This window comes from Accipiter gentilis, chromosome Z (genome assembly GCF_929443795.1).
Source record: "Accipiter gentilis chromosome Z, bAccGen1.1, whole genome shotgun sequence".
NCBI classification, from domain to species: Eukaryota; Metazoa; Chordata; class Aves; order Accipitriformes; family Accipitridae; genus Astur; species Astur gentilis.
In genome coordinates, this window is record NC_064919.1 from 37,862,289 (window position 1) to 37,887,947 (window position 25,659).

At 40.1% G+C, this 25,659-nt stretch overlaps 1 pseudogene; it reads left to right on the forward strand.

Annotated features, from left to right (window-relative positions):
- The first annotated feature begins 552 nt into the window (after positions 1 to 552).
- Positions 553 to 24,449, forward strand: LOC126036211 (uncharacterized; annotated as a pseudogene).
- Positions 24,450 to 25,659: the final 1,210 nt, after the last annotated feature.

Sequence of the window (25,659 nt, forward strand, 5' to 3'; positions counted from 1 at the left end):
GCTGGGAAGAGCCTGCCCCCATCCCCTTTATACCTTCCCCATGGGCACTGACATGTGCTGTCAGCGGCCCTGATGCCTTCTCTGCTCCACGCTGAAGCAGCCCCAGGCCTACAGACCCTCCTTGCCTGCCCTGAGCCCCTCTGGTTGTCAGCCTCCCTCCTGCCCAGGACCCCCAGTGGCACGTAGTGTGCAGATGAGGGCTGGTGGGTGCTAAGCAGAGGCAGATCACCCTTGTGCCTTCTAGGCTAGGGGAGAAAGACAAGAGAAGACCCATGAAAGCGAGCCAAGTGCTGCCTGTGACCCCCTGTGGAAGGAAGCAGGGGAGCACGGAGGGCTGGCCAGCAGTGATGAGGTGTGGGCAGAGCCTGTGGGACTTTGTCCTGCAGCCTCCCGGGGAGGCACGAGGTGTTATCCAGTGCACCCTCTTGCCGTATGTGCCTGGAGACGTCTGTCCTGGACAGAGTGACCTGACGGGGCCCTGGGACAACACGGCCGAGGCCTCAGTGACTGGCGTGAAACACCAATGCCGAGCACAAGGCAAGAGTTGGGACGATGGAGTGGGCAGTAGTGCTGTGTCAACCCTGGACGCCTGTGTTGAGGACACAGCGCTGCTGGGGTGAGCACCATGGGCGAGGATGGCCCATCATGATGTCCCCAGGTGATGGACGCTGATGTCCCCGATGGGACAGTGGGTTCGACAACACCAAGGGACGGGTTGTGATGTCACCTAGCAATGGAATGTGACCAGCCGCCCACCCAGCTGGCTTGTGCCCACACTCCAGCCGAGCAGTTCGTGAGGCTGGAGCGATGAGCAAGGTCTCAGTGCTGGTGTCCTGACTGGGGAGTTGTTCCTGGCAGCTCCCTGTGCCTGACCCCAGAGCCATTGGAGGATTTTCCCTGGCCCCGGCCCTGCCAGCTCCAGGCAGCCGGGGCACCCAGGAGGCACGCTCGCAGCAGCAGAGGTGAGCTGGCTGGGGACACCTCAGCCTGAAGAGCTGGGAGCGTTTTCTTCTTAAGGGACTGGGGCATTTCTTCCACCCCTCTCCGGGCCAGCTAGTGACCCTGCCCTCTCTTCCTTTTCTAGTGTGACACTGGCTGCTGCAGCGCCAAACAGAGGGAGCAGTTCGTCATCCCCACCTCCCCCCAGCCCAGCACACCAGGTGGAGAGCATGGCCACAGAGCCGGACACCTACTGTCCCATCTGCCTGGGCAGCTGGGATGATGCTGCCTATGTGATGCCATGCCTCCACCCGTTTTGTTACCAGTGCATCCTGCGGTGGGCTGAGAGCAAGCCTGAGTGCCCCCTCTGCAAGAGGAGAGTGCAATCCCTTGTGCACTCGGTGCGGGCAGATGACAACTTTGAAGAGGTCATCATCACACCAGCTGGGCTGGTGTCAGCATCAGTCAGCACCCACCAGGCAGGAGGAGCACCCAGGCACCCAGCTCCCCGCAGCCCCCCTCGCCCTGTAACACCCTGGGCGCTAGCGGTGGAGTCAGTGCCCAGGGCTCCAGTGGGTGGCCTCCAGCCCGACACCTGGGCATCCCTTTTTGACGACCACCCAGCTCTGCTCCAACGCTTTCTGCCCTGGCTGCAACAGCAGCTGGGGCTGATCTTTGCGGAGGAGCCTTCGACGGCCGTTGTGTTGGAGGACCTCGTCCTGTCTGTGCTGGGCCTCTTTGGGCTGGACGAAGAGGTCCTGGTCTGGCTGCTGCAGGCCAGCCTCCAGCATTGCGCAGTGACATTTGTTCAACAGCTTATCAATGTCGCCGTGCAACGCTGCAGCAGGGAGGCCCACCGCCTGCTGGGCCTTGAGGCTGACCACACTGCCGAGGAGTGGGAGGGCAGCCCTGCAGCTGCCCGTCGTCCTGCTGCCTCCCAAAGGGGGTCTCCTGCCCCTGGCCCAGCCCCTGCCGGCAGCCCACCTGGAGCCGACGAAGAGAAGCACCCCAGCACCTCAACTGCTGCTCTTCGTGGGGGTCCCAGCAGCCCTCCTGATGTCCCCATTCCCACCCACGGGGAGCAGGAAGAGCCGCACCAGGATCCAGGGGAGGCTGTGGCGGGTCCCTCCAGTCCCAGCCGCGACAGGGACCGCTCACCTGGGGGGCCACGGCGACCCCCGAAGAGGAGGGCCGGCAGCTCCCGGGACTCCTCCCAGCCCCGCAAGAGGCCACCCCACCGGCAAAACTAGATGTAGTGCCCAGGAGCTGCCAAAACCAGGGCCGGGCCAGCAGCAGGGGTACGTGCCAGCCTGCAAGTCAACCAGAAGGCTCTCAGCAGTCTCGACCTGTGAAAGAAAATAAATTGCCTTCAGTCTGCCTGAAGTCAACCTTCAGCAGGTCTAGACTGCTCCCGAGGCCAATGTTTCCAGCTGCGGGCTCTCCAGGACCAGCCCGTGCCCCATCGCACATCACCCCAGACTCATCCTCCTCCTTACCTCACCCTCTGCCCCCACGTCCTGGGGCTCTGCTCTCCCACCAGCCTGCACTGCCAGCTGCAGCCTCGCTACAGCGGCACCCAAATCCCTCCTCCTGCGCAGACTCACGACTCGGTGCTGATCTCTGCATCAGCCTAGGGTCGTACCCTGCCAAGGCAGGAGCCCTGACAAGCTCAACAAGGGGAAGCGCAAAGTCCTGCCCCTCAGAGGGACAACGCCAGTCACCAGCACATGCGGCGCACTGCCTGGCTGGAAAGCAGCTTTGCAGAAAAAGCCCTGGAGGTCCTGGTAGGCACCAAGTTGACCATGAGCCAATGATGTGCCCTTGCCACAAGGAACACTGAGTCCTGGGCTGCATTAGCAGGCATTTTGCCAACAGGTTGAGGAAGGTGGTCTTTCCCCTCTGCTTGGCGCTGATGATGCCACACCTGGAGCGCTGCATCCACCGCTGGGCTCCCCAGTGCAAGAGAGAGGTGCACGTGCTGGAGAGAGTCCCACAAAGGGCCATGAAGATGATTAAAGCACTAAAGCGTCTCTCCTCTGAGAAAAGGCTGAGCCAGCTGGGACTGTTCAGCCTGGTGAAGAGAAGGCACAGAGGGGATCTGATCAATGTATAAAAAGGCCTGAAGGGAGGCTGCCAAGAAGGTGGAGCTGGGCTCTTTCCGGTGGTGCCCAGTGACAGGAGCAGAGATAACGAAGAGCAGTCTGGACATGGTCCTGGCTTAGCGGCTTGAGCTGCTGGAGCAGGCGGCCTTGACAAGATGGCATCTGGAGGTCCCTTCCAACCTCAAGCTCTCTGCAGTGCTGTGGGAGTATTTGAGTTGTATAAAGAATCTATTCTAATAACTTCATTTTTCTTATACAAAGTAAACGAAGAGGGAAAGTAGTACAGTTCTGTGCTGCTTATACTTAGTAGTCATCCTCAGGACACATACCAGGAGGTATGACACAGGTGCAGTTTCTGCTACTAAGTAAATGGATTGAAATCTAGGACTGCTAGGACAGACCCATAACCATTATGCTCTAGGAGCAATAATTTCTCTCTCTTCTGCTGATCTTGGGATTTTTATTTCAGCCGAAACCGTTCAGTCTTCTTTACCTCACTTTGTGACTACCTCCCAGTGTTGTCCTTGCCTTCAAGGATAAACCCCCCCCCCACCTTTAAATTAAGTTATTCACAAAGGGACAACACCACCAACGAAATCATACATCTCTGCTTGCATTCTTAGATAGAGCAACATGTCATGGCCAATTCTGTGAGCTGATAAGAATGCGTTCGATATAGACGATGTTTATTTTCCTGGTGTATATTACTGAGAAGCTACTTCTGGAAAAAAAGTTTCTCATATACTTCCTCCCATCCAAAAAGAAATTGTACTCAGTGGTTCCATTAGGGATGCAAAGGCCAGAATTCAAAATAAATGGTACGTTTATGACTGCATACATCACTTAAGTCTAATCCCTTCTGTATTTCTGCTGAGACATGTTAAATTACATCAGATAGTGATGTCCTGCTTTTCCTGTACTCTGGACGGACTGTGGATCTTAGAACAGGATGGTGGGTTTTGCCAAGTGGCACGATACTGTCATAGGTATCTGGAGTACTCTCTCTCAGGCAATTTTGTAAACGGTCTCATTCTAGGAGGTCGGACCATGTGGATAGGCCCTGTGGTCTATTCTAAATGTCCCAGGCTATGCCTGGCATGGATTCTGGCTGGTGTTTATTTCTCAGCATTTATGTGTTATATATTCCAATCACAAGTGTGAACCCCGTGCAAGAAGCATTTGACCTAGATTCATGCTCAGCGGGTCTATAACAACATCAGTTAGCATTCTGCTCTCAGTTTGTCAAACCTAATTTGTAATGTGACTTTCAGGAATAGGTGACTACCCATTTTCATGTGGATTCCTTTTGATAATAGTCCGGCATGCATGACATCGAACACATATTAAGAGGTACATGTAAATATAGGCACATGAAAATATACCATATAATACATTCATTTTTTTAGCACCAAGGTTATGCACCTCAATGTTAGTTAGGATGCCTCCAGAACTCCATAAATCCCCAAACTCTGTAAACATTCTCACTTTAAATAGTGCGGCATTTTTCTCAACTGGAGCTATTAAAAAGATAAAGATAAAAGAAAAACATACGGAATATGGAACTTCTCTTGCTCGTCCTTTCCACAGGCTCTGCAACTTTAAAAAGGGAGAAGTACCATCCAGAATCTGGAAAGAGATACCACAGAAATGCCTTACTTCATGCACTTCTAAGAAATTTCCTGCGTGATTTTTCTTTTTCTGTCAGAATCAGAATGACTCCCAGGAGACCCTTCCCTACTACAGATTGGCACTGTGATCAACTGCTTCCTGCAGTCATCTTACATCTCTGCATCAGTGTTCACATCAGCTTTGATATCATGAATACAGATCCATTGTGGGTATGCGTGTTTCCCGTTCATACCTGAAAACTACACTCAAAACTCAAAAGCTTAGCAAAAATATCCATCCAAGCGAATACGCTGCTTGCAGGGACAAGTAAATTTCTGGTATGTAGTCTGATATACAAACAGCAATGACAATGACAAAACAACATTAAAAAAGTCCCCCCACTTCACCCTAACACCCCAAGGGAAAACTGTGTCTTTTTCCCTGCAACCAGACCTATGTATGTCACTAATTGACCCTTCGAACCAGCATGGCTCCAAACAGACACAGGGCTGTGCAGGTACTTTCAGAGATCTGTGCCCACAACGTACATGCATTACATCAGGGTCCAGGGTCAAACGCCATTTTCCCACTTGGACTAATTCTAACCATAAGCATGTTGGAAGGGACTGTTCCAGGGTTATTACAATATTCTGCATTCCCCCATATATACCTTTGCTGAAGTGAAGCTCCTTGACTTGCAAAAACCCAGTAGATCATCAGCCATCAGGTGAGACGCTTCACAGCCCTAAAAATGGAAGGTTTATAACTGAGATGTATTTCTACGTGATTGCATAAAGTTAAGCCACTTGAGGCAATTTTAACTGCATGTAGCAAGTGCTCTTGTAAAATTCCCCCAGGATCTAGCAAAAATCCTCCAGGATATTATCTTTCTGAACTGGAGGTGTTGTGGATGAAGTTACCATTTTTAATTACGTTAAGGAAAAATGTGTTCATTGCAGGTAAACCTGCTTATATCGTGCTCTGGAAGCTAAGCAGTGGGCAGAGCTGAAAAGCAAACCCTCCTCAGAGGATGTTCTGAGGGCCCCACAAGCTGTACCCCCTCCCTCTTAAAGAATACTCCAGGTTGGGAAACTCTTTGTCAAAATCAGTGAAGTACTGCCCTATTCTGATTAAATTTCACCTAGAGGTAGCTGCACTTGCAATGAAAGAGAAGAGATCTGAAAAAAGAATAAATGGACCAAAGATGTGGCTTGGCAACTGGATGATCCTTCTGCAGTGGTTGTTCAGTGGGGAACCTCCGTAATTTCTGAGTGGCAGATACAGTGACCCGCATCAAAGCAAGAGATACACACTGCCTGAATAAAAGCAACTTGCAATGGATCTATACATTTTCAGGTGACAGTGTCATGAAAGGAAAGGTGGCATGAAATGCGAACAGCAGGTGGGTGACTTAAAGCAAACAGGAGGTGGTTCTCCTGCCATAAAGCAATGGAACTTCTCGCTGCTCAGTTTTGTGCATAAAAAGCTTTTCAAATGTTCAAACCCACGGAATCCCAGGCCCAGAAAGAAAAGCACACTGGAGAGCTAGTGAACATAAAGACATGGTCAGGAAGTCTCTGAGCTGCAAACTGCTGGGTGAGGGTGCTGCAAAGTTATCACCAACAACAAAATCTCTGCTTGCATTTTTAGATAGAATAACATGTCATGGCTATTACACCGAAACAGTAATTTTTAAGAGATTACTGCTTTCATTTTGTGTAACTCTATGTGTTGCTGCTTATGGTCCTTTTGAGCCTATAAACTAGCAGAGCATAACTGACTTCTTTCTCTTTTAACAATTAACTCTCAATACAGTCAGGAAACATACTGTGTTTCAACATACAATGTCTGATTCCCTTTCACTCACATGGTTTAAATAGCTGCAAAGCTGAGAAACTACAGAGCAGGAGACTTGGGACATCGAGGAAACAGGAGTCTGTCTATCTAGGCATGCTGTCACCATTGAAATACTATGGGTGTGGAGTTTAAAGAGAACATCTGCTTGGATAAAATGAACATATTCAGATTACCCATGCAACCTTCCTATGACAGACACGCAGTGGCAGAAAGGATCTAACTGAATGCAGGACACTCATCAAAATGCAAAATCAAAAAGTTGATAAGAAAATATTTGTTTACTTATCATTCAGACGCTGTGAAAAAAGTACTGCTTATAAACCTAGCTAAATTATAACGTTTGAAATTCTTTTACAGAAATATATATATAAAGTTACACAAAACAATGTCCCCTGTATGTATCTGAAGTCAGATTAGACTCATTCCTTTAATTGCTTGCATTACACTTTTCTGAAGTTGGCTTCTCTCTGCATCAATCAGATAAACTTAGTATATTTTTATTAATTAATTAGTACAGTAAGCTTTAAAACTGAACTTCTGCTGTCTATTGATCCAATTGCTTTTAGTGAAGTTATCACAGTATTTTACTGAAAAAGCCAGCAGATTACTTGGAAAACAGAATATTCATTTGAATTCTTAGTAAATGTTTGGGCTCGCTGTGTTTGGAAACGTTTCCCATTTGTCACTATTCATGTGGTTGCCTAAATACTGAAAAATAGGTAATTGTGCATTTTAATAATTTTGACTGCTTTCTTAGTCTTTCGTGTTTTCCTTCAAGCTCAAGCTCTAAATACCCAGAGATACTTAAGAATCTCAGTTTTCATTAAAAGGAAATGTTTTCAATCCTTGTGATTGCAGTGGAAAAGCAGAAAAGAAACAGAGGAGCAAAGGAGAAAAAGTAAGTAAACAAAACTCCACGTTTCCCCACTTTCTGACCCTATAGCACAAAAAACCCCCAACAAACCAAAACCAGTGAATTTGGTGACCAATTTTTATTAATTCAATTTCTATTCTATATTTCCAAATTTCAAGGCAGAGGCTATGTAGCAAATGTTCAAAACACTAAGGCTATTAAAAGCCTGTTTATATCTTGAAAATATATTTTTTCCACAGCAGAAATTTGGAGAACTAGATGGATCACTATTTAAAGTTTATATGAGAGATACTTAGTCTTGTGCACACTTCTAGGGTCATTGTAATATGAACTCTAAGGGCAATTACATAAAGGCTATGTATGTCAGGTAATTCAGAGATATCTTAGATACCTCAGAGAACAGGTCATGAACTTGACATCAGGGCCAAAACACAGGGCTGTTTACATTCCCCTGGGACTGGAGAACATTTCTGGATAGTCTTACGTGCTCCTTAACTGACTGAATGCTTCCTGTGTTCTTCCTCTCTCCAGTACACCCCCTGCCTCCCAGAGCTAATCTGCATGTGCCTGTGAAGCTGTAGGTGTGTAGTAGCTCTGTGTCTGATGTGGCAACTCTGTTGTTTATTTTCCTTTTTTTCTAAGGGAATAACCCCAAACCAGAGCCGGGCAAAGAAAAAGGGAATTCAGACTCAGAAGAGCTAGCAGTCAGTTTTCATTACAGTAATATTTTTTGGCATAGAATGACTCATCAGATGAACAAATGAAGACTAAGGACTGGAAATACCTGATTGCCCATTATTCAAAACAAGGCTGAAGGAATTACTCAGATATTTCAATCTAATTGCTCAAATGACCTTTCCAAGACTTGAGGGAAAATATCCCAGAGCATACTGACTCATTGGAATAACTAAGTTTATTTCTGACCATGCAGAGATACAAATCTGGATACACATGCAGCAAAATTCCACTGTGTGAAACTTTGTGAAAAGAGCGCAACAGAGAGATAACACAGATTTCAAGCACTTATCTCTTATATTGACAGAGAGCCTTCACAAAAAAAAACCCCACAAACCAAACCAAACCAAACCAAACCAAACCAAATCTTGCCAAATCTCAACAGTAGATGATATTGTGAGAAAAAACCAAAGGTTTTGCTTAGACTGCAAATGAAGCATGCATTTGATAAGATTGGGAACAAACGAGTTCTTTGCTTTTACAGCTAAATCATAAGTTATTCATCACAGCATATGAATAATTATTTTTTTCAAAGTGCCTTCAGTTTGTCCAGATTTAAGAAAATATTTCTCTGTCTTGAGCAGCTCCTTTGTTTGGAGTGTGTATTAAATTCCTGTGCATGTACCTTTTGTGAATGTTTTGGAGAATCCTAAAGTCCAGTAATCAAAAGCAAGCTAGGTGGTACCGCCAGGATACTGCAGCCAAAAGCAGGTATCAGGCTTGTCATTCCAGGTGTAGGACAGGTCATAGGAGCATGGCTTCTGGACTGCAGCTGAATGGATGACTGTAGTATCACTCAGAGAGGTGCATACTCTTTCTTAATAGCTATTACTTCCTAATATTCACTCTTTTTCTTCTCCATCTATATATTCTACATTTTCCCTTTCATTCCTTTGTTTTACTTCTATTTAATTTTTCCACCCCATAAACAGTAATTTGCTCAAACAATTCTAAAACAAGGGATTGGTGGGCCTTTCCATGCACATTCAAGTGTGAAAATTAATTAATCCTGAAACACCTCTGAAGACCAAAATTGTTTCATGCAGCCTGCTTTATTCTTTTTACTGTTTTATTCTACTACAACTTCTCACTTATACACCATGACCAAACTTGGCAATAGAAGAAATATAAGAATGCTATAGCCAGCCTATTATTTATTCAGTTTACTTCTTATCTTGCCTAAAAGAAAACTAGGGCTGAGCCTAGTCTTATGTCATCATCCTTTTAATTTATTTTCTCTTAAGATTATGTCTATGTGTTTATTGGTTCAGTTTATAAACTCTGCTATTTAGACTTTCCCCTGAGCTAAATTTACTGTCTGGAGTTATAGTGAATCTTGCATTATTGTACATGTGGCAAAGAAAAATGAGTAAACGTTTCCAAGTCATAGTTGAGGAGAACTTAATAGTCATGAAAGTCATGAGGTCTTCTGTTAGTGCTCTTGGCCAGTAAATAACAACATTCTGAGAAAGCCAAGAAGTCAATGAGGGAGCCATATGAACTGAAACACAGGGTATATTAATGGCATATCTACTGGAAAAGTAAACTTGTAGCTACTTCCATTTTTTTAATATATAAAAGAAAAAAAAAGTTGGTCTGATACGTGACATAATATTGAAGAATAATTGGCAGTCTTCAGGATAACTAAGAATGTCACTTTACAAATTAGTTCAGAAAGTGATGGGTTTAAAAATTTTGTTTAGAAGTTTAAAATGCCATGCTTTATATACTTTAACTTGGTTTATACGTTTGTATGCAATTAATGCCACAATGCTTTCATTTTTAAGCTGCTCTTTTACCCATACAACATTACATATGCTTTATGGTACATACAAGATCCTGCTTGCTGCAAAAAATCCACGATTTTGTATAATCACTGAATATTGTGAAAAATGTAAACAAGCTTGACGAACATACTAAAAGTACAGCTTGTCAGTAAAATATTTCTAAACTACAGAGTGGAGGCCACATCATTTAGAAAAGCCCGTATTGCTGAAGTGTTCCTGAATCCTAGACTGTCACATAAGATGTTTCAAATATTTGTAGTAATCATAGCTGAAACTTTAAAAGGACACAATGTTACACATATCAAGTTTTAGGTATCTTGCATGATCTTCACAAGTCCTTCTCTAAAACCATTTCAAAAAACAGCAATTAATGGTTGCCTGAAGTACATCAACAAAGTTAGTAACTGCTATGCTGTAAAGGCTTTTTTCCAAATCTTAGTATGGGCTTGTGCATGATTTTTTTTGAGACTTCAGGTACTATTGGAAATAATGAAAATAATATAAATAATGCAAAGTTATTAATCACCCTTTATTGCAAATGCCAGAAAATCGTAAGGTGAAAACTGGCTATTTCAGAAGATGCAGAAGGTTCATAGTATATTGCCTGAAATTAGTGTATGTTCATCAGACTGTTCAAACCTGTGGAGGACTAGATGATGGTCTCAAATTCTATTGGACCAAAAAAACAACTCAGGCAGCAAAGAAGAACATATTTGGTGCATCTTCCAGATGCATGATACTTCACATACTTATACATAGCATATACATACGATACTGTATGATTTAACTGTTTGTTTCCATTTTTTTAGGATTTGCCATGGTACAATAAACAATCTAGACAAAATTTTGACTCCACGTTAAAAAATAAAAGTGTTTGTTTCCTCAGTTTATACTTCTTTTTTATTTGTTCTTCAGATACTTCTTAAATTTCTACGTTTCCATCTTGTATTTAATTATCTATTTCTTTTCCATTCTACTGTCACCCTGGCCACACTCCTTACTCTGAATGAACTCCTCTGTCCTTATAAACTGCACAATGTTTCTTACTCTTTACTCCCTTTTCTTTTTTATGTTGTTCCTGGGCCTTTGTATTCTAGTAAACTCCAATATGGTATCTTAAAAAATTCTCAAATTAATTGGTGAAATTGAAATTAGCTTATTAACTTCCAGTCTCTGCCTTAAAACTTATTATTAATTATATTAATGTACTGTATTTTATATCTCTGAAATAGCTAATCTATTATTCCTCCCCTCAAGCACTGCTATGCACGTGGCTTTTGACAATTGCTGGAGGAATAGAAGTGCTGTGTGTCTTTCTGAAGATGGTTTTTCCCATATTTCTGGGAAGACCTGATTTACTTCTTGAGGTGGAAGAGGTTAAAAGCAATGGTAAAGAAATGGGCAAGCACTGGAATTTTCTCCATAATTGACCTTTTCATGCAGAGAGTGGGAAAGCTTCCCCACAAGCCATTCCTCATCTACGAAGGGAAGGTGCACACCTATCAGGATGTGGACAGGAGTAACAGGATAGCAGAGGTCTTCCCACACTATGGGAATCTGAAAAAAGGTGACACTGTGGACCTGCTGATGGGTAATAGACCTGACTTCATCCATGTCTGGTTTGGACTGGCCCAGCTGGGCTGTGTGGTGGCTTTTCTCAGCTTCAGTGTCCACTCCAGATCTGTCCTGCACTGCATTAATACACGTCCAGCAAAAGCAGGAGAAGGTAAGTTCTGTATTGTATTTGACTTACTACTGACTTTTTACTGCTTTACACTTGTCCTGGTTTCAGCTGGGATAGAATTAATTTTCTTTCTAGTAGCTCGTATAGTGTTATGTTTTGGATTCAGTATTAGAAGAACATTGATAACACTGATGTTTTCAGTTGTTGCAAAGTAGTGTTTATAAAAAGTCAAGGATTTTTCAGCTTCTCATGCCCAGCCCGCAAGAAGGCTGGAGGGGCACAAGGAGCTGAGAGGGGAGACAGCCAGAACAGCTGACCCAAACTCGTCAAATGCATATTCCATACCATGTGACATCATGCCCATTATATAAACTGGGGGGATCTGGCCTGGGGGGATTGGTGCTCAGGAACTAACTGGGCATTGGTCAGTGAGTGGTGAGCAATTGCATTGTGCAACGCTTGTTTTGTACATTCAAATTCTTTTATTATTAATAATAAACTGTCAAATTATTATTATCATCATCATCATTATCATTATTATTATTTTCTTCCTTTCTGTCCTCTTAAACTGTTCTTATCTCAACCCACGAGTCTGGGGTTTTTTCAGTTCTCTTCCCCATCCCACTGGGTGAGAGGGAAGTGAGCGAGCAGCTGTGTGATGCTTAGCTGCCAGCTGGGGTTAAACCACAACAATGCTTTTTATAAAAACAGAAAATCGGAGCCATTCAAAGCTGCAAGCACTTCATATATACATACAAATCTGCTGGCTAAAAAAAGGGGAAAGAGATAGTCTTGTTTAAATTTCAAGTATATAAGCACCAAAAATATGTGGAATTAATTAGTATAATAAAAGGCTTAAATCTGAAACTCTCCAAGTACTGACAATGTACCAGCAGAAACAATCATGTATCAGCAAGTGAACAGCCTGGGGAGATACTTCAGCATCATCTCATTTCCATTTCTATTTATTGGCTTATACAGATAAAACTCCACTGACTACAGAAAGGCTCAGATTCCCTTTGCTAGTGGTGATTTCCTACCCATACAAATTTATGGTTATTTTAGAACTACTTTAAAGTAGTGGTCCCAAGGTAGCATTGCTTGGAGCAAAGAGTACAGCATGTTGAGCTGTAATTTTGGCCCTCTTACTGGCATATTATGTAATACTGGGCAATTTATTTAACCTTTCTACTTCTCTTTTCCTATCTTTAATACAGGTTGGCAATGCTTCCATAATTCCATATGAACCCATGAGGGCTTATTAGTTGATATGTGTACCAAGCATTAAAACAAATGTTACAACATACTGATTAAACTAAATACTGTATATTAAAGTCACCAGATAAGATCAGGGAGATTCTACCTATTACAGTTAAAGCCACATGAGAAGTACAGGGAACCTAAACATGATTTGCTTCTCCCTGTCCAATAGGTGGGTTATTGCTGCTGCAGGCTATGGTAAGCTAACTGTATGGGGTGGTAGGGTATATAATTCCAAGGCAGGTAATCAGGTCTGTAGTAGTAATTATTTTAATAATAAGCATATAATTTTTTTAACTTGACAGACTGTTTGGGATCAATAGAGAAAGAATTTATTTTACATCTCTTGGAAAATAATGTTGCTGTGTGGCTGATGAGCACCAATTCTCCTTTCCAGCATGCTCAGACTATACCAGACAGACTAGACAAGGTGCCAGATCATCCTGTTCCCTCTCACCTTAAAGCTGTCATTAACACAAGAAACACAGCTATGTATATCTTCACATTGGGAAGTACAGGTGAGGGTGTGCACTAACAAAGTACAATTGCGGCTCTCTGAAAATTAAGGTGGTATGAATTTAGCAACAAGACAGGCACACAAAAAGACAGAACTTGAATTTTTAAGTCGAGATAGGGAGAAATTAATTTAGTTACAAGCATAGTACACTTTAAACTATTTTTGCCTTGGCATAACAGGGTGTGATTACAGTTAGTGAACTTTCAGATAGATGTTACTTTGCTGAACTTTATTTCTTAAATATAAGGCCAATAAAGTCAGTCTCTAACAGCTGCTCAGATTCTAAAGTGACAGAATTTCGCAGGTCTATACTAAAAAGTAATGCAGCCAGCACAAGTGCTTGGGCCTTGGGAGAAAATTTTTCCTCTGAGACTGCCTGAATAAGGAAGCTTCATCTTCACTGGGAAGGAAAGAGGAATCCTTCCTCTAGTCAAGCCAAACAACTTTGTAAAAGTTACTTGTATTGCAACAGCAGCTGAGTGGCACAGCGGCTCTTTGGAAGTTTTCCCATTCTCACTTTGTGGTGAGGGAACACTGGGCACAGTCGGTCCGCACTTGCCTGTGAAGGGAATGGACTTTCTCCCCCAGGCAAAGCAGATGAGAGGATTAAATAGCCTCACAGACAAAAAGACTGAAGAAGTTGAGAGACCAAGAAGATATACTCATGGGGTAAAGACTGATGGACAGGGCAGACAAAGACTCAGAAGAAAAGACAATTCTCCCTGTACATTCCAAACATAATTCTGTTTGCAGCATAATTAATAATGCAAGCGGTACATTTATAATTATTTGCTCTTCTCCCTTTGCTAGGTTTTCCAAAAGTTGATATCATCAGTCATCTAAGAGCTCTATCTGCCTGCTTTTACTCAGTATGGTGCATTTTCTCAGGATATTATGTATCTCACTTTTCCATTCCACATCAGTGCTTCTCTTCTTGGCATCAGTGGATGCATTGAATTAGGAAAAATTTACCTTCTAGTGAAATTTCATTAACTTGAGAATGCTGTAACATTTTAATTTTTGGTGAGTAACTCCGTTTGGTGAGAAACTCAAATATTATGTCTATTAATAGACTTTTGTAATTTTTTCATTTTTATCACTTTCTCCAGTCTGCAAACAGTATCTAAGATATATGCATAGTTTTTGAAGCTTAGAACAGACACAAGTTGTTGCATAGATCCAATATAATGTGACTTGAGGTCTGTGTATCACTAATACCACTGCATATGTTCCGTAGGTTTTACCTGAAATCATATTTGTATCCTACACCAAAAGTCTAAAATGCTTTTCACATAGGCACCTGAGAAGTCAGCCTTGATTTTTAGTGTCAGAAGACACAAATGCATTGTGGAAGCTTTAACTAACCTTCAGAATAAGGTCAACTCAATGTGTTTTGGAGCTTTTTGAGTCACATATTTGAGTAACACTTACAGAATTAGATTTGTGATATTAAAGTGAAAGAAAGGGAGAATGACAGAGCCTCCGCTTTTGATTCTGAAAATAGGAGTTATTTGTAGACATCTATTTTTTCAGATATATCATCCTTTCCTGTTCTTAGAGTCTTGCCCAGATGCTGGGTTTTGGTATCGTAAGTATATATCTGGACTGTTTTAAAAGCCATTTCAGTACTTTCTTTCTTCAGGAATAGCATGGGCATACATGCTGGGCTACAGCAACTGATAACAAGAATGCTGCTGCCTAACAGAAACACATATGGGATCGGAAAAGTAGTGTATAAAAAGGTTTGAAGCTATGATTTGTCTTGGCACAGAGAAAGTAGGATAACTGCTTTCTTAGGTGGACCATTCATATGGGGACTCTGGGGGGCCTGGAATTCAAATGACAAGGCTTTGAGGTGAGTGCGGCTGAAGAGCTCTGAGAGGACTTCAAGTCTTGCATAAGATGGTACCTGGGTCAGGGAGGAACAGGCAAGCTAGGAGCAAGTGGACTAGAAGGGATTCAGAACTTGGAAGGCACTGGGAAGCTTTATGTGGGACAAACAGCACTCAGGCAAGAAGAAATTTTGGAAAGGACAGAAACAGGGAAAGTTTTAAATTCTTGGCTGACAACACTTAGAAAAACTATGAAAAAGGGATGGTGTAGCAGACGTGAGAGGTCTAGAATGAGGTGGCTTTTGGAACGGAAAGCTCTGAAGGAACTTCAGGGCCACAGAAACAAAAAATTGAGTATGATGAGTTGACAAGAAACAGGAAAAGGGGAGTGAGACAGAAACAAGAGACTCTGAGCTGGTTTCCCTTCCACCACTTCTCACACAAATAGAGAAGCTGCAAGCTACCTTCTCCCTCATCCCAAGCTCTCTTTTTTCAGAGTTACCCAGTCACCATCTTGACAGAAACAACATGGTTAGGCTTTGACCTATTCCTAACAACTGGAGATAACTAAAAGGTTTGTTTCTACTGCTTCTGGTACTGTAAGTTTTTAGTTACTACTCAGAAAAAGCAGCAAGGCTCCATTGTGCTAGTCACATCTAACAGAAAGATTGTGCTGGAAATAGCTTATAATTTATTTGAACAGCTGAATTTATCATTAGTTGAATTAAGGGAATGACAACATTTTTTTAACAATAGTAGTAGAAGATAAGATACATTTTAAAGGTTATTTTGAATTTTCTTGTCTGTTTTTGTCACCTAGGAACAACTTATGTTTTGAAGAGATTTTCTGCAAGCTAGTTTTGGAATGACTGTAGAAAATACAATGTTACGGTGGTTTTGTACATAGGAGAACTCTGACACTACCTCTGTAACTAGCCCAGTGTAAGTTCTTGTTTGCAAATGCAGCTTTAAAATATAGCAAATCTATATTTTATAAGTTATATAGATTTACCCATTTCTCAATGGTATAGTATTTTTAATGTTTGATAGGTTTTTTCCAGTGTACACAAAATTTGGGTCTTGTGTTCCTTGTAGTTCTATGATAGCCATCAAGTTTAAATCGGCACATGTAGTGGTTACACAGAAGCAGGCCTGGCAGGATGGGACAGCTATGCCCAGACACTAATATAAATTCTTCTGTAAAGCCAAGCTTGTTAGCTTTTCATCTGAGTGACAGGCAAATAGCAGGTCAATAAAGAAAGATATAAGCAGTAAAAGCTTTATCAGACTCAATGATCAAACAAGAGCATGAACCAGATTAAGTGATTAACCGCCTGCACTGCACTGTTCCTAAGTAGGTACTTGGTAAGAGGCGGCTACTCTATTCAGTATTTAATGGCTGATAATTAATTTTTGTATGGCTTTAAAACCGCTGAATGAGGTTTTGTTTAAATTTTTTTGTTGAAGATGTGTTCCAAAGGCACATTTTGTTGCACGGCTGTGTATGTGATGATAAACTTATCTGTATAAAGCCATAGTACTCATAATATGGTGCAAAATCCTGGTCAACCCTCGGATAAGAGTGCTGAAGAACATGGGAGCTAAATCATGATCAGATTTAGGACAAAAGTAAGATGTCACCAAACAGAGCAGCAGCAGGAAAGCAACTCTGAAAATATTTGTTATATTGTAATGCTTGTTTCTCAATGTGGGGGAAAAGATTGGTTAATTTTCTTAATTTTATACTTGGCAGTTAGAAAGTTAGCTGAAGGGAGGTGACAAGAAGTATTCCTACCTACCACAGAAAACTTCATGTACAAGCACAATGTTCAAATGACCTCCAACTGCATTGGTCAGAGATTGGCACAAGAACTAGCAACAAGGGAACATCTGAGAGAATCAACCAGCTGGCTTGAACAGAGACCTAGTATTGTGTGGTCCAGATGTAGGAGAGGGGTCAAAGACAAAAAGGTATTGGAGGGCGCAAGCCAGGAAAGCTGTTGGCCAGAACTCAAGCCTGTACAAACATTATGTCAGTAGTCCATGAATCAAAAAAAAAAAGAAAGGAATAATTAGCTAGGTGACACTAGTTGTGTAAAGGTCTCTCCTGCAGGAAAAGCCAGGAAGAACTTTCTTTACTTGGCTCAATAACAAGAATTTAACAGAGAATACATTGGTATTTAACTGGCAACTGGTAAGAAGAGGAAAAAACAGAAAGATGGCCTACCTGAGTTGAGGAAGCTGAGGATGCCAAGAGAAGTGGATCAGGGTAAATGCAGAATCCTGTCAAGATCAGGCATCTTACAAAATTACAATACATATAACCTCTAGTGTACCACACAGGTTCTTCCACAGTGAAACAAACCTGTGCAGACTAATAAGCCAGCCAGCTACATTTCACCTAGACTTGCGTGGTGGCATGCCAGAACACAGCAGTCCTGGGATTGCCCCAGACTAGGGATACCTAAATGAGGGACCTGTTGGAGTATTCTCTAGGTCACATCCAGGATGTTTGTCCTTACCTGCTTCCACAGAGCATGCCTAGGTCTCACACTGAACTAGGAGGCACTCCTGGATTTCTTGATATAGACAGAGACACCAGACACTATTCACTAACCAAATATGTCTACAGGAAGCTTACCCAACATCCATGTACCTATCAGAATTAAATTTTAAACACAGTACCCCACAGAAAGTAACAAACAAAACAGAATGTATGTCGAGGAATGTTTTTAAAGAGAACCATACAACTTTTAAAATAAAGATATTTTAAAATTCAAGGTAATGCAGGGAAGCCCTGCAGATTGTTATACCAGGGATGAAACAAGGTAAATATAACAGTTTCTCCTATGCTTATAATCTCTGAAGCTCCTCAGATTTACTCTAAGTCCTAGAGTCTCACAAGCTATTTTGAAAAAAAACCTAATAAAATCCATTATTTTATCCTGAAGACCAAGCACTGAAGAAGGGACAATTATTAGGCATGATGTAACCGCCAATCAGCCTGCCAACTGGTTCATAGTTGGGTTTGATCACATACATGTCATCAAACTGTGCTGTTCCTTCAGGTTTACCATTAAAACTGCAAAAGAAAACAGCTCATTAAGCAGAAGCAGGGAAGTCTCCACTCCTGTTTTTAACAAGTGGAGTTTAGTCTGCATTACAGCTGATCCTATTGTGGCAAATAAATTATCTGCCATAAATTGCAGCTCTGGATCAAATGAAATTATCTGTTAATCCAGTGTCTACAAAACAATTTTATGTGAACATTTTTAATGGTAAAAAAGTTGAAACACTGGTTCTGCTAAAATATTTCAGTGTAATTCTTAGGCCATGTTCCATTCTGAAATAATCTTAATGTTATTTAGAAATCAAATATATTTTTACAAATTTAAAGTTTGAAATAACACTGAAATGGAAACAAATGCATTTATTTGGTGTGAGGAAACTGTTCCTGTGGACCTGAAATAATTTTGGTTTCTGCTGTCACTCATCCATGGCAGTAACTTAACCACTCAATACCAACCACATCTCCAAAAAAAGCGGGGGCTTTAACACAGGCAGAGTCTTGACTATAGTCCTATATATAGGGTGCTGAGCAGTCTAGCCCAGTGCAGACGTAAGCATTTGAGTGGTTAATCACAATAATGACATAATGGACATGTAACAATGACAAGTTAATAACTACATTTTGAATGCAGATTTGATTACTATCTTTTCTGAATTTGGATTTAAGATTAAAATCTGCACCTAATCATTTGAGATATGGTAAGGAGCTTTAAGTCATTCTGCTACTTTTTCAGGTTCCTTAGGCAACATGGCAGATGTGTAAAACTTACTACCAAAACCCAGTACATGCAGAACTGACCATAGCATGTCGCAAGCATTTTCTAAGACATGATTTTATTTATGCAGAAAAATTCCTTTCTTTGGTTCAGAAAGGAATTTCCATTCTATGAGAAATGGCACTTACTTAAAAACTATTTATTTACATTTTCACGATAAAATAATTCTTTTAATCTTTGTAATATACATCTCAGTTATAGAATTTATAACTGAAATTACAAAGGACTAGAGAAATAAAGTTTTCACCTTATGAAAATCCTTCAACCTCAGACCATCAAGAATTCTGATTTTCTGTTTGATTTTTACAAAACAAATATTATTCTGTTAAGTATTTTAGCCAAAGTGGCAGTTCTAAAGGAAAATTGTTCTATTAGAAAATTTTAGATCAACTCCAGGTATTTAGACCCACTTTTCTCAGATGCAGAATGTTTCTTTTTGGTTGTTCAAAGAAAGAAGAGGACAGAGTTCACAAAGTGGGCATTGCTCTAGTAAATGATATCAGACCTGCTGTCTGGAAAGAATTTCCGATGAGGTTTGGCCCAATTAAAATATTTGAATTCTATGGATCCACAGAAGGAAATCTTAGTTTCTTGAACTATACTAATAAAATAGAGCTGTGGGCCATGCTGGCATCTTCTCAAAGGTGAATGTAATCAAATCCACAAACCAACCAATTTACCAGCCAACCAAAAAAAAAAAAGCAGATGAAAGGCAGAAATTATAAAGAGCAGGAAAGCATACAAGAAAGAACCTGCTTTCTACAGTTCAGATGTAGCAAAATTTTGTTCATGGAAGCAGAAACCTTATTCTTAGCCCCTTACATGACTGTAGTCTCTGTACACATATTGTGAAGCTAGAATAAATATACAGAACAAGTCCGCAGAAGCTGAAACAACTGCTTTCTGTATCTGACTTTTTGCCCAGAATATTAAAAAAACCCTGACTGTATAGAAGTGCCTATCCACAGGAATGACGAATTGTATTTTTTGTTGAAGTTTACCTACCACCCTTAAAACACACAGATACTAAGTGATGAGGCAGGAATTAGTTTGATTTTATTTTTGGTATGAATCAGGAGATATGTTTTCCAGAGCAAACCTACACAAATTTACTCTTTGACTACATCTTCACTCATTAAAACCAGCATCACATTTTTTTCTCTGAAATAAGATAAGCAAAACAAAAATAATTCAAAATTCTCAGCAAATAAATCTCAACATATCTGAGCTATAAACTTCATATATATGACTGCTGTTGAAGCTCTCATTGGAGATACACATCTTTCACCCATAAAAATGCCCTGACATTCTCAAATGGTTTTCCTATTTGTACAGACTCTTTGTGAAACATGAACATTATGCTACAATAAAATACTGTTCAAATGAAACTAAAGATTCAGACTAGTTAACATCAAAACCAGATTAATGACTTCCAAATGATTTCTCCTTTTAACTGAGATGCTGAAAATGCCTTCCCAGGGCCATAACAAAAACTCTGCAATGCTTTTGGTCTTTTAGCAGTCTTAACTATGTGGACAGGGAATGAAGGCAGGAAAGCCTAAATCAAACCAATGAGCTGTAAGTTTCCACTTGTATTTGGCTGGAGTAATTTTTGAGATGTCTATAAATTTAATTTGGATTTTTTTGTCAAAGATTCTTCTTGATCTGCATTCCAGTAACGTTAAGCCTCTACTTAGAAATGGATGGTAGTTTTAAAGCAAAATTGACAATTTGATCAAAAGCACTCCTTCACTTTATATAAATGATTTGAAATTGACCATACTCTAAAACAATGGATTTCTTTCTGTCGATAAAGAAGATGAACACTTCATCTGTATTTGTACACTTAGTGTTGCTTACCATGATATGAACACTTTCTGACAATTGCTTCTCAGAATACTGTCAGTGTATTTCAGGCTGTTCCAAATCTTCCAAAGTCAATAGGGTACTATCCGTTAATTTAAAGCGATTTTTATCAGAACAACCAGAAATTAAGGCAGTGAGGTTTTAAAGTATGCATATGCACTTTTTAAATTTTGTTCCTACATTCTTTTGAGCTGTTGAAATATGATGTCTGGAAACAAAACTTATGAAGGATGAAAATGGAAGGTGTAAGAAAGCACCCATAGGTAAGGAGAAGTATTAGTTCTCTATTAACTAACAGATACCTCAATTTAGATGGTGATATTTTGGGGCAGGGATTAACTCTCTGTTCTGTGAGCAACAGGTTCTTGACATACACTTAGAACTTGAAAATGACACAGAAAAAATATATTATCAATAGATCCAAATAGGGATCTATTGCTAATATACCCAATAACATATCCAAATATTTATAATAAACCCAAATATCTAAAGATATGATAATATAAAAACGTAATCAATATTCTGAGCTCAGAATGTTTTTATTCTCACCTGCAAATTCATGTTCCTGAACATATCAGATTTCTTAGTGTTGCTTTTTTTCCAAGTAAAAGGGACACAGTAATTCCTAGATACATTGTGTTCTGAGACCAGATGTTTACAGATGCTTTCTAATTTCCAAATTTAAAGTTCTGAGGAAGAACAGTACCATTTCAAAATCTGGATAATTATTTTTCATATTTTTACATTTAGTGACCAAACCAGATTTAACTATTTAGTACCTAGAGTTGCACGGAATCTCCAAACTCCTACTTAGAATGGAATATCCCTACTCAAAGAGCTGAAGCTCCCAGGCTGAAGATAGGATGGCCTCATAGCTCAGAGTATCTTTGAGAAAAAAATCCTGAAAACTGACTCTCACAAAAGAGATTTAATTTTAATGAAAAGGGAACACCCACATTTTAACTTTCCAGTGCCTTGGTCACACCTCTAAGCTGCTCTTTGATTCTGGACAGATTTAACCATGGCAGCTTATTGCTTCTAATTCAGATGTTCTCTCTGGAATTCTCACTTGTGTTTGAATAAAGACAAAGCAGTAACTATGTTTGTTACATCTTTTCTAAAAAGGTTTTGCTTCTCTTTTCACATCAGACATAATTTGCTGCTTGCAATTTACTAAGAGGCACTTCCCCTATTTGTAACTAATCTGTCTGTGGAATAAAGCAGAAAACACTCAGCACTGCTTATACAATGTACAATAGCCACTAGACTTTGTACAGACCAAGTACAGTCCCATACATGTCTATGTCCATCTTTTGCAGTAGTCTTTGTGCAAGCATGTTCAGCTTTTTACCGAACTAACGGTCACTCTGATTTCATTAGGCCATTATGTCACCAATGTTAAAATTGAGCAAGGTAAGAAGAAAACCTAGCAGCCAGCTGCAAGCCATACAGAATTTCTAATAAAAGAGGTTGGTGACATTTTTTTAATTGAATAAAAACTCTGAAAGTAACTTTAAGTCTTCTGATGTAAAGTAACATGTATCTTATACTCAATGATGTCTGAAAGGATAGGGCAGATATTTCATAATATCAAAATACTTGCTCTGAGCAATACTAAATCCCTCAAATGTCACACAAGACTCACATACACTCTTACTTGTCATAATGTTTTTCAATTTTTTGTAGACTATGAAAGAAGAACAGGGATTGCAGCCATTGTGCTTAAATCTGACCAACCTTATAAGCATGTTGTGGACTTCGTTCCAAGTTATGCCCAACCACGCTTTGTGAGAATCGTGGTAGGACAATCAGTTGCCTCCTACTTGTGTTTATCTTCTGTCTGACCTGAAAATTGGTCTCTACAATCATGGAATGCAGGAGTAATTTACAAACAGTTTCAAGAATTGAAACCTAAAAGGTAATACTAGTCTGAATTATTGTTGCTATTATTATTAAGAAGTTAAGCAAATATTTGATGAATTAAACTTATATTTTACTTTAAGGATCCATTCATACCTAAAAATCCTAGATGTGATTAATAACTTGGCAAAGTTGGATTTTGTTTCAAAGCTCTTTAATTAGAGTGTTCTTCTAGCCAATGGAAGACTAAGCAGACACACATGGCTGATACTACATGTAACAGTGTCCTCTTATAAAAGGATGACATGATCCATTTAAAACTTTTTCCTAATAAAGTTGTTCTTGAAGTGATTATTATTCAGTTACTGACAAAGCATCAGAGAAATATGTAGTTCTTTGCAACAGATATTAAAATAAATACTTCACAGTAAGATCTCATAATCTGAGAACTAAAATGTACCCACATGCTTCAGAGTATAAAAGCAGGACTGGGATACAATTCTCTTTAAATGTACATCTTAAAAGTGCAAGGATTACACCTCTTGTGCACTCCGCACAGGATGATCTGCAACAGGACAGGAGAGCATGAGCTGCAAAGAGTAGGAAAGGGCCCTACATTACATCTCCTGCAAGTTTGTAGCAGACAGTCTCCTGCTGTTAGGGGATGCTGAGAGGCATTTGGCAGTGTTGCCTCTCCTTAAATATTGACAAATTGTCCTAAAGGCAAAAATTTGATTGAGAACAAGATGGAAATGTAACAGAGTGAGTGAGACTGAAGAGGAAGAGAAAAAAAATGTATACGTTTAGAAAGAAGTGTAATTTTAAGAGAGTTTAAAGAATTGAGGAAAGCTATTTTTTCACTAGTAGGTTACTGTACTAAGTAAATGTATCTTCAAATGCAGTTAGCATAGGTTGTACTATCTTATGGTGCCTTAGGACAAGCAGTGCCCTCTTCTGGGAAAAACCTTTGGAACAGACTTGTCTTTATGGTTCTATTAGCTGGAGAAAATCTATACGGAGCTCTAGGGTCTATATATGTGGAACTGATTAAACCCGTTTGCATTTATGTGCTCTCTGACTAAAGCTTTTTTCAGCTTACTGAAGGGAGCTTACTATGAAAGATACTATCAGTACTAATTAATGAATATTTACACATGTATAAAGTCTTATTAAAGGACATAACAGCAATTTTATAAAAAATTAGAATGATAAAAACCATGTTATTACTTTAAAAAACACCTTAGGGGAGGATAATAGGACGAACGCTGAACCCACAATTTTCTGAGTGGACAGAAAATTAAGTCCCTTCTGAAAAAAAAGATGTGTCTTGAGAAAGAGTTCATCCTAATCAAGTGACAAACAAAAATATGGAATTCTCATGCAAAAATTTTTTTAAGATAAAATCAATCTTGAAAAGTTTTCAGCAGTCCATATGTAGGCTCTTTCTAATATGACTTGCAACTATGGTTAACTGGTTTTGTGAAAACCAGACAGACTGAGAGTTTCTTCTCAACCTTCTGATATGACTCTAGAAGAAGAGCAGAGGCACAGGGACAATGATGCAAAGAACCAGGGTACTTGAAGGTTCTGAGATAGTAGGTTTTTCACTTTACTTTTGCTAACTTCATTTTCTGTTTGCAGACAGACATTAAGAAGAAGTTTCTAAGAGCATCCAGGGAGTGATTTCAGTTTTGCATTATTTGTGCTCTGTTTTCATTTTTTTGTTTTGTTTTGGGTTTGGGTTTTTTCCAGAACTCTCATTTCCTTGTAGAAAAATCTGACTTTATTAAAATAACATCGGGGATCATTTAAACAGAAAACCTCAGCAATCTGTATTCAAAATACACATTTAAAATATTTAATACCTCTCTTTATTAAACTTCTAATCTTATAATTGCAATTTTTTAAATAACTACCAAGACAAATTCATGCTAGCTACTCAATTTGAAGCAACCCTGCTTGGTAATGATTGAACATTATTACCATCTGGCAGCTATTCAGTGTATGTATGAAATGACTTGGTGGTCTAAGTGTGGTTCCTATTGTAAAGTGCTGCCAAAAGAGAGAATGAACTGGCAAACTTATTAACAGTCTCAGCTCAGAAGCCAAAGACTAAATGATCTGGGAGCTGTGGAAATGGAGTAGGAGTGCAAAGAGGAAATCAGACAAGTTACAGATCAAGACAGAAAAACAAGAACTAAAAAATGGCCTGTTTCAGCATGAGAAAAAAAAGAAAATGTTGGCTACACTGAAAACACCGTACAAGTAATAACAATGCTTGAGAACAGTGTGTTTTAAACTCTTCCCTTAATGTGAGCCACATTTAAAATTAGATTATTTTATATACCACTTCTGCTCTCATACACTGACTATGGTGTGCAGATCAACTTGTTCATGAATTGGCATTTGAATAACTGCTGTACAGCAACAGCTCACACAGAAAAATAACACAGGAAGGCATTTAACATTTTTTGGTTTAATGTCTTAAATGAAGTTTAGCAGCTGGAAATCAGAGAGCCAGAACCATAAAATCAGCCAGCTGTCTGCAGAGCATTACCAAGTGTCCCATAAGCTACAGATTTTGTGATCAGCTGCACTAATGAAAGTTAAAGAAAATGCTTCTTTTGAAACAGAAACTTGCAAGTTTGCATGTGGCTTTGGTAGAGAAATGAACAAGAAATAAAAGCTGCATTTAGATTTAGATTTCACTGCAGCTGTGAATCAGGTCATTCTGTCTAACTGAAGATATTCTATTTTAAAACTGTATGATCCATTTTATTCAGTAATTGCATCATATTTTCACTGATATAAGCTGAAATGGAATATTGCACTTTACTTGAATTATTTCTTTTTTTCAGGATGTTATGCAAATTACTGCAACTTTCAAGCATCA